General features: G+C 25.0%; 1 protein-coding gene across 2 annotated transcripts in view; it reads right to left on the reverse strand.

Moving 5' to 3' along the window:
* Positions 1-6,930, reverse strand: part of LOC128547449 (uncharacterized) — a 49,172-nt gene extending 42,242 nt beyond the window's left edge. The window contains exon 1 of one of the 2 annotated variants that reach the window (XR_008366561.1): positions 6,692-6,930. The gene's annotated coding sequence lies outside the window, so the exon portion shown is untranslated. The remainder of the gene's footprint in view (positions 1-6,691) is intronic. The other variant, XM_053520327.1, reaches the window with a different exon arrangement.
* Positions 6,931-10,104: the final 3,174 nt, after the last annotated feature.

Consider the following 10,104-nt stretch of genomic DNA (forward strand, 5'->3'; position numbering starts at 1 on the left):
AACCGAAACAAAAACATGCACGTTGGGGACCTAAATCGGACAGAAGATGATTAAAAAGCACAGTTCTCCTTGTTCATGCAAAATATATGTCAAATAATCATACAGGCTTTTTGTCGTGCGATTCCGCGGGAATTAATCTGTCTATATATATGTATTGTTATATTCTATCTGTTCCTTATTTTGGCGGGAAAACTGCACGTGTTTTTTATATTGCGCTCAACGGTTCACTAACATAAAGTTTCATGTTGCCGTCATGGTTTCATATCAACAGAAACGATAGTAGTATAGTAATTGTTTGTTTTAGGCCAATCTGACCCCCCTGACCCCTTGTCCCTATTCTATAAGTGGACTTTAATCTTACCCTAAACTTAAAATACTAACTTGCTACCCTTGATACCCTAAAAATCTTTTAAATCTTTAGTTAAACCGAATGAAAACCTTTGGTTTAACCAAAAAAAGATTTAGTCTTTGTCCAGCCTGACCCCTTGCCCCTATTCTAAAAAATCCAATGTCGGACAATTTAAAATCCACAGATTTTAAACCAACTAAAAAGTTTTAAATACATATGATACAAATGAGTTTACAAAATAAAATATATTGTTTGAAAGAAAGAAAATTTACAGATAATGTAAATCCCCACTTTGTTACAACAAAAAACAGGAGGTTAATGATAAAAGCAAAATATAAATCTTGTTAAAAAATGAAATCAAAGTTTGGCAAAAGTATAATTTATATCTATAAAAAATTGATTTTTAAATAATTTTAAAAGAAGTAGGTAATTTAATTTATATATGGATTCAAAAAAAATTAAAAAACAAGCAAAATTAAAAACTGAAGTTAATAAAGAAATAAAAAAAATAAACAAGAAAAAATCTAAAAAAGATAAAAAAAAGAAGAAAAAGATAAACAAGAAAAGAATGTTCCAACAACAAATGGAATTTCAAAAAAATTACATGGAAAATAATAAATAATTTTAAATAAATCTTAAATAATTTTTAAATAATTTTAAAAGTTATCTATAGTAAAGTATTAAATTGATTTAATTTATTTAATATTTTAAAAAAAAATATTTTAAAAATAAAAACTCAAATAACAATCTATTGAAATTATTGGACTACTATAACTTTAATTTATAACTTACATTATCTTACGTTATTTAACATTATCTTACATTATCTTTTTTTATACATTTATGTTACTTAACATTATCTTACATTATAATTTTACAAAACTTAAAACATAAAAAGATAATGTAAAATAATATTACATAATCAAATCTATATATAAAGTTTATACAAACTTAATTCTTAATTTATTTTATAATTGAATTCATATCTGGTATATAACTTAAATTTTCTATTAATTTATATTTCTTTTTTCATCTTTTTCTTTTATTCTTTTAATTATTTTTTTTATTTTTTTCTTTATTTCATCTAATTCTTCTTCTAATTCTTCTAATCTTTTTAATTTTTTCTTAAAGATTTTTAATTCTTGTAATTCTTTTATTTTATTATTTAAATCTTTTGTTAATTTTATATCTAAATTTTCAATATATACATCTGTCATTTTAAGTTATATAAATTTAAATTTTTTATTTAGTTTTTTTATTTTCAACTTTCAGACTTTAACTTTATAATTTAGATTAATAGAATAGATTTATTTAATAAAACTTTTACTTTTAATAATTAAAATCTAACTTTATAACTCTAAAATCATTCCAATAATAAATCTTTTTAAATTAAGGTTTAAATTTAAAAACATTAAACTAAAACATTAACCTAAAACTTAACTTAATACATTAAACTTTATTTATTCTTTATTCTTTAAACATTAAAACCTTAATTTAAAAACATTAAACTAAAATATTAAACTAAAACTTAACTTAATATATTAAACTTAAATCCAAAATATAATTAAAAATATAATCAAAAATATAAACCAAAATATAATTCAAAATATTATCCAAAATTTTATTCTCTAAAACTGAACTTAATATATTAACTTAATATATTAAACTAAAACATTAAACCAAAACATAAACACAAAACTCAAAAGATAAAATCAAAAACATTAAATCTTTATTCTCTAAAACTTAACTTTATATTAAACTAAAACATTAAACTTCATTTATTCTTTATTCTCTAAAACATAAACACAAAACTCAAAAGATAAAATCAAAAACCTTAACTCATAAACATTAAACTAAAACCTTAAATCTTTATTCTCTAAAACATTAAACTAAAACCTTAACTTAAAACCTTAACTCACAAACCTAAAACATAAATTTATTTATTCTCTTAAACTCTCCTTATCCTTTTAATAAATTAAATTTAAACTTAAACTTAATTTTATAAATTTAATTTTATAAATTTAATTTTATAAATTTAATTTTCAGAAATCACTTTATAAATCACTTTATAAATCACTTTATAAATTTAGTTTTAAAAATTAAAGATTAGATTAAAATATTAAATTAAAAGATTAGATTAAAATATTAAATTAAAAGATTAGTTTTATTTATTCTTTTATTTATTGAAATTTACTGTAGATTTATTGTGAATTTAAAATAAATTTATTGTAAATTTAAAATGTAGAATTATTTGTGGGAATTATTGTGGATTTAACTGCAAATTAATTTAATCTATTCTTTAAAATATTTAAAAAATTAAATTCATTTAATTTTAAATTTAAAAAAAAAATATTTCTGGATTTGAAAAGATTAAACTTAAAATATATAATAATATATCTTAAAGATTTTTCACGCGAATTCTTTAAGATATATTATTATATATTTTAAGTTTAATTTTTTCAAATCCAGAAATATTTTTTTTTTAAATTTAAAATTAAATGAATTTAATTTTTTAAATATTTTAAAGAATAGTTATTCTACATTTTAAATTTACAATAAATTTATTTTAAATTCACAATAAATCTACAGTAAATTTCAATAAATAAAAGAATAAATAAAACTAATCTTTTAATTCAATATTTTAATCTAATCTTTTAATTTAATATTTTAATCTAATCTTTTAATTTAATATTTTAATCTAATCTTTAATTTTTAAAACTAAATTTATAAAGTGATTTATAAAGTGATTTATAAAGTGATTTCTGAAAATTAAATTTATAAAATTAAATTTATAAAATTAAATTTATAAAATTAAATTTATAAAATTAAGTTTAAGTTTAAATTTAATTTATTAAAAGGATAAGGAGAGTTTAAGAGAATAAATAAATTTATGTTTTAGGTTTGTGAGTTAAGGTTTTAAGTTAAGGTTTTAGTTTAATGTTTTAGAGAATAAAGATTTAAGGTTTTAGTTTAATGTTTATGAGTTAAGGTTTTTGATTTTATCTTTTGAGTTTTGTGTTTATGTTTTAGAGAATAAAGAATAAATGAAGTTTAATGTTTTAGTTTAATATAAAGTTAAGTTTTAGAGAATAAAGATTTAATGTTTTTGATTTTATCTTTTGAGTTTTGTGTTTTTGTTTTGGTTTAATGTTTTAGTTTAATATATTAAGTTAATATATTAAGTTCAGTTTTAGAGAATAAAATTTTGGATAATATTTTGAATTATATTTTGGTTTATATTTTGGATTATATTTTTAATTATATTTTGGATTTAAGTTTAATATATTAAGTTAAGTTTTAGTTTAATATTTTAGTTTAATGTTTTTAAATTAAGGTTTTAATGTTTAAAGAATAAAGAATAAATAAAGTTTAATGTATTAAGTTAAGTTTTAGGTTAATGTTTTAGTTTAATGTTTTTAAATTTAAACCTTAATTTAAAAGATTTATTATTGGAATGATTTTAGAGTTATAAAGTTAGATTTTAATTATTAAAAGTAAAAGTTTTATTAAATAAATCTATTCTATTAATCTAAATTATAAAGTTAAAGTCTGAAAGTTGAAAATAAAAAAACTAAATAAAAAATTTAAATTTATATAACTTAAAATGACAGATGTATATACTGAAAATTTAGATATAAAATTAACAAAAGATTTAAATAATAAAATAAAAGAATTACAAGAATTAAAAATCTTTAAGAAAAAATTAAAAAGATTAGAAGAATTAGAAGAAGAATTAGATGAAACAAAGAAAAAAATAAAAAAAATAATTAAAAGAATAAAAGAAAAAGATGAAAAGAAGAAATATAAATTAATAGAAAATTTAAGTTATATACCAGATATGAATTCAATTATAAAATAAATTAAGAATTAAGTTTGTATAAACTTTATATATAGATTTGATTATGTAATATTATTTTACATTATCTTTTTATGTTTTAAGTTTTGTAAAATTATAATGTAAGATAATGTTAAGTAACATAAATGTATAAAAAAAGATAATGTAAGATAATGTTAAATAACGTAAGATAATGTAAGTTATAAATTAAAGTTATAGTAGTCCAATAATTTCAATAGATTGTTATTTGAGTTTTTATTTTTAAAATATTTTTTTTTAAAATATTAAATAAATTAAATCAATTTAATACTTTACTATAGATAACTTTTAAAATTATTTAAAAATTATTTAAGATTTATTTAAAATTATTTATTATTTTCCATGTAATTTTTTTGAAATTCCATTTGTTGTTGGAACATTCTTTTCTTGTTTATCTTTTTCTTCTTTTTTTATCTTTTTTAGATTTTTTCTTGTTTATTTTTTTTATTTCTTTATTAACTTCAGTTTTTAATTTTGCTTGTTTTTTAATTTTTTTTGAATCCATATATAAATTAAATTACCTACTTCTTTTAAAATTATTTAAAAATCAATTTTTTATAGATATAAATTATACTTTTGCCAAACTTTGATTTCATTTTTTAACAAGATTTATATTTTGCTTTTATCATTAACCTCCTGCTTTTTGTTGTAACAAAGTGGGGATTTACATTATCTGTAAATTTTCTTTCTTTCAAACAATATATTTTATTTTGTAAACTCATTTGTATCATATGTATTTAAAACTTTTTAGTTGGTTTAAAATCTGTGGATTTTAAATTGTCCGACATTGGATTTTTTAGAATAGGGGCAAGAGGTCAGTCTGGACAAAGACTAAATCTTTTTTTGGTTAAACCAAAGGTTTTCATTCGGTTTAACTAAAGATTTAAAAGATTTTTAGGGTATCAAGGGTAGCAAGTTAGTATTTTAAGTTTAGGGTAAGATTAAAGTCCACTTATAGAATAGGGACAAGGGGTCAGGGGGGTCAGATTGGCCTAAAACAAACAATTACTATACTACTAACGATTCTGATTTTATTAAAGAACGTAATCTTGAATTGTTCTGTAAGTTAACCAAATGAAAATGCGCGATTCTGAGCGTGAATGAATTTCGTTTCTGTACGACGGTAACTAGATGTTTATGAAAAATTTCTTTCGGAAATTTAATATTTTGATTATGCGTTAAACTTCAAAAAGGACAACAAGTTGAATCACAAAAGACCATTCACTTATTCTGGCGGACAAAAAATTAATTGCCAGCTGAGCAATGTTTAATATATCCCTGTACATCTCGTACTCTACAAGCTCATATACTCTCCGTTTTCAAGGACAAACATGTACAAGATGCGGATCGAAATTTTAACTATAAAGATTAACTAATGTTGCTATTAAATATCATTTTAATAATAACACTATAAAACGTTAAATTGTTACCTTTGAAAAAGAGGCCATTGTCCGTTCTACATTTTTTATCCACAGTGGTGACTAAAGGAGTTTACATGCAACATAAATATGGAGTCGTAAAGAAAAAATGTGTTTACGTTATTACTTTTCTGTATGTTTTCCGACTATTCACTGGTCCGATATAAAAATTTGACCTTTCAGTGGAACATTTACATAAACTGATATTTCTTTATAGATTAGATCTGGGTCCTATTTCGAGTAGTAGACATCTAACCATTTTATGTTTAAAACAATTTTTTCCTTGCCCTGTCCGTTCAGATTAATGTGACGTGATTGAAAGGGAATATCCTGACGGACTGCGAAGTTTAGTTTCCACTTTTATTAATTAAATCCATAAAAATACTTCCGGGAGATAATATCTATCTAGGTCAAATCAACAGAAGTCAAGTTATATATAATTTTCCGGTTTAACAACAGAAAACATAATATTAGAAGAATGCCCATGTGTTATTAAAATATCGAGACGTTCGCACGCACATTCGTTTTTAGAATGTCATTGATTTTTGTGTTTGTTTCTTTCTATGTTCTTTCTTTCTTTCTTTATTTATTTATTCATGTTGAGGTGGCCTGACATGAATTCCCCAAGAATTAACATAATACGATAACAAACACAGTATTTTCAAATATTAACTCGGGCGTTTTAATTTTGAGTTGATCCCTAGTTTGTGGCGCTACGGGCGCCGCCATATTGGAAAGTCGACGTAACGTCATATAGCATTACGGCCTATGGGGAAAAAAGAAAAATCCAAGATTATATCTTTAAAATACACTTTATTGAAAAAATGAAAAAAAGGTCTAGAGATATTGATGTATGGTATATAAATATGATTTTTGGACGATTTTATCGATACTGATAATTCAAAAACGAGGTAAACGTAATAGGTGGAACAGACTTTACATGTAATATTTTATTTGTTTATGATGGCAAAATTGACTGATAGTTAAAATAAGGAATAGTCGTTATTCTTAAAAAGACGATGTAAAAGCAATAAAACGTTTTTTTGTTACCTCAGAGTATATAAATATATCCGTGAATATATATCTTACACCAAAGAGTTAATGAATTATCGTTGTTCAAACTGTGATAAAGCGTAATGACGAATGTTTCCAATGACGACCCTTTCCACCATGTCTATGCCACGCTCAGCTAGAAATGGGTAGTCCAATAAGTTATTTGTTAATCTAACTTTAGGGTAAAACTAATTGTCAAACAAATTGAAATACTAGTATCACACTGTAAACTGTTTCGGTTTTCATATTTAACGAGATAGTAAAATCTAAATCTTTGGAATAAAGGCAACACGCATATTTTGTAATTAGTCAAACGTTAATAGTGGATGATCAGTGTGGAGCATGCAATTACAGCCGAATTAACAATTTTAAAGTCTTCGTGCCTAGATAATAAGATAATAAATATAATAAGAAATAATTATTATCTCAAGGCTGAACACAAAAATGTTTCGTTTTTCTCAAAGATTTCTATCGTGGTTGCCTCTGAGAAATGTGCCCTTCAAGTAGACGTATTCCCTTCAATTACTGTTTAAAAACCTAAAATTGAGAATACAGCTCTAAAATGCCTTTTCATAATGACTACACATCTCCTAGGAGGATTAAAATTTATTTCTCTCTGCAGTAGTTATCAAATTGCTCTGAAGGAATGAAGGATAAGCGGTACGTCAATAAAACTATAATGTGACTTTTGAGCATTTGATGTATGACTTCGATTTTTATATCACACATCCAGAAAGCATCCAGAAAAGAGGTCTACAGCCATATTACGTCGAGGCGCTGAACAATTATATAAATTAATACTGGAAAGCGTTATTGATAGTATATTCATAAAATTGCTTTGATAGCAAATTCAGAAATTTGCATATTATTATATCATCTGAATTCAAGCAAACGAGTTCGACTGTACTGTACGGTTTTATGTTTGTTTCAAAAGTTTATAGCTTCAGTGATCAAATAGATTGATAATGAGGCTGCAAATGGATAAGTGAATAGGAAAGTTAATAGGTAAGAGTAGATTTCCCGGAAGCATGGTTAGGGTTTAGAGGAAACTCACATTCTCGGTCGTTTAACGGTAACATAGACTTATTTCTTTCAACAAAACTGGTACGCTCTTAATATAAAAAATGTGTAATGTTTTGTTTAAAGTTGCTCAAATACGTGTATTTGAAGGTGCGTGTAATTTGTTTCTAAGAGGTCTGTCACGTATTTGAAATTTTTGTCTAGCTGAAAAGATAAAACTCTGCCTTAAAAAGAAGAAAAAACGAGCCGTATAATTAGAGTGATAAAGTAAATTGCGAAGTGTTTCTTAAGCATTCTTTGTCATATAATTGCCATGTTTATTGTTATATAAACACAACCTTATTACAGTAATCTAACACCAAGGATATATTGTAAATGATCAGGCTCAAAGGTTATCACATTATTACGAACTCGGCCTGCTTTTCAATAGATTTGAATTATTCGACCTCAAGATTTTTGTCTTTAGAAATTACTGTTATAATTAGTAGATACAATAGATAAGAAAATATTTTCAAAGATCAATAAAACACCCGTTTAAATCAATACAATATATAAAACAAACTGTCAATAGCCACGATTTTGAAATTCGATTATATCATATATACTCAAATATCCACTGAAAAATACTTATGTCTAATATCGACTGACCTTTTATTTGAAATTTTGATGATAATCTGGCGGTATGTCCCTTTAACATTTTTGCGAAAGAAATTGACACTGATTTCATGTCCATGGTTTGACAACCACTGTAGATTTGTCATTATACAAAACATTCAGGTCAATAAAGTCAAAATAAGTTGGGATGGAGTGCTTATATACAGGTACACAGGTACTCTTCCTCGTTTTACATTGGCACCTTCAAATATCACAGGAACGGTTAATTTGGCTCTTTAATATTACAACATAACCAAACGTATTACGCTTACATAATATTAATGTACATGAGAGATGTTCAAAAATAATGTGGATTTTGTCTCTAGCTTTTATGTATTTTACTGAGGCAAAACAAAAATAACCATCATGATTCGCAATCCTTCTACTAACTTCACTGCAAATATGACGCGATTATTATCATACAGTCAGGAATTACGCCCCCTCAAAAATAGTTACTTACAATAACCCGGCGCACGGTGATCATATTTCGACGATAAACAATACCCACGGCGCACGGTGATCATATTTCGACGATAAACAATACCCCCGGCGCACGGTGATCATATTTCGACGATAAACAATACCCTAGTCATATTAAGTTGATTGGTTAGAATAGTGTTAAGCAGTATGAACACTTATGCAAAGCATCTCAGTCAGAGTTTGCACTATGAGTAGTTGGTCTTTATCCAAGGCGTCAAATTGACGTTAACATCGAAACACGGAGCTTTTGTTTTCTCCCTCGACCTTAGTTCTGGGTAATTTGAGAATCGTTTGTAACACATAAAGATCACTACACAGATAAGTGAACATTGTTGTGGCGTCTTCTTCATTAATTTATTAATTTCAGTTATCTCTATATATCTTTACAAATATCTGAGTAAATATGCAAGTCTATTACAACATTACATGCGTTATAAACAGCAATTCTCACTTAGTTTGAACGTTGTTTACTTCTGCCTCCCGTGTCTTAATGACGTCATACTTTCGGTTCATATCGCCTTGACGAGTTGCTGCATTTTTGCATATTTTCAGTTAAACAAGTGAACTATCGGTGCGAACATTAGCGGTCGATTTCAAAATATGACAGATGAATAACAGTCTGCGCCGGTTATGCGTAATGAAAACGTTCTACGCGCTTCGCCTATCAGCTTAAACGACGTTTAGCAGGACAACATTACAATTTTTAGCAATACGACATGTAGGGTCGCTAAATAGCTTATTTATCATGCAACTGCTATGCAAAGTGCCTGATATCACTTGCCTGATGTAATTTTTGTAGTAATTCAAACAATGATCTGTTTCGTACTGACGCACCAACTCACCAACTTGAATACACAGCTGATTTTTTAGATGTCAAAATTATAGAGATGAAAGAGTCAAACTAATTAGAGAGAATAGATTGTTTTACTCACTCAATACAATAAACTACTTTATGGTGATAGTTCATTCTTGCAGGAAGGAAATTAACAAATATTCAAGACAGTACAAAAGTATGTAAAGGAAACAAGACAGTTCAGTGACTAATCTTGGCCCCTGTTATAGAATGTCAATTAATGACATACACGTGCATGGGTTTCAAGGCAACATATTATCTTTTGTTCTACTTTTTTTCTACTTTACTGCCCTTTTTCTCTTTTTCAGTATTAAACTTGTGAAGTATTTTATTTCAATACTTATTTTCATTTTTGCCTTTTGCTTTTACACTTAATTAAATCCCTTTTACATTTTAGCCCACA

This window comes from Mercenaria mercenaria, chromosome 12 (genome assembly GCF_021730395.1).
Source record: "Mercenaria mercenaria strain notata chromosome 12, MADL_Memer_1, whole genome shotgun sequence".
Taxonomy (NCBI): domain Eukaryota; kingdom Metazoa; phylum Mollusca; class Bivalvia; order Venerida; family Veneridae; genus Mercenaria; species Mercenaria mercenaria.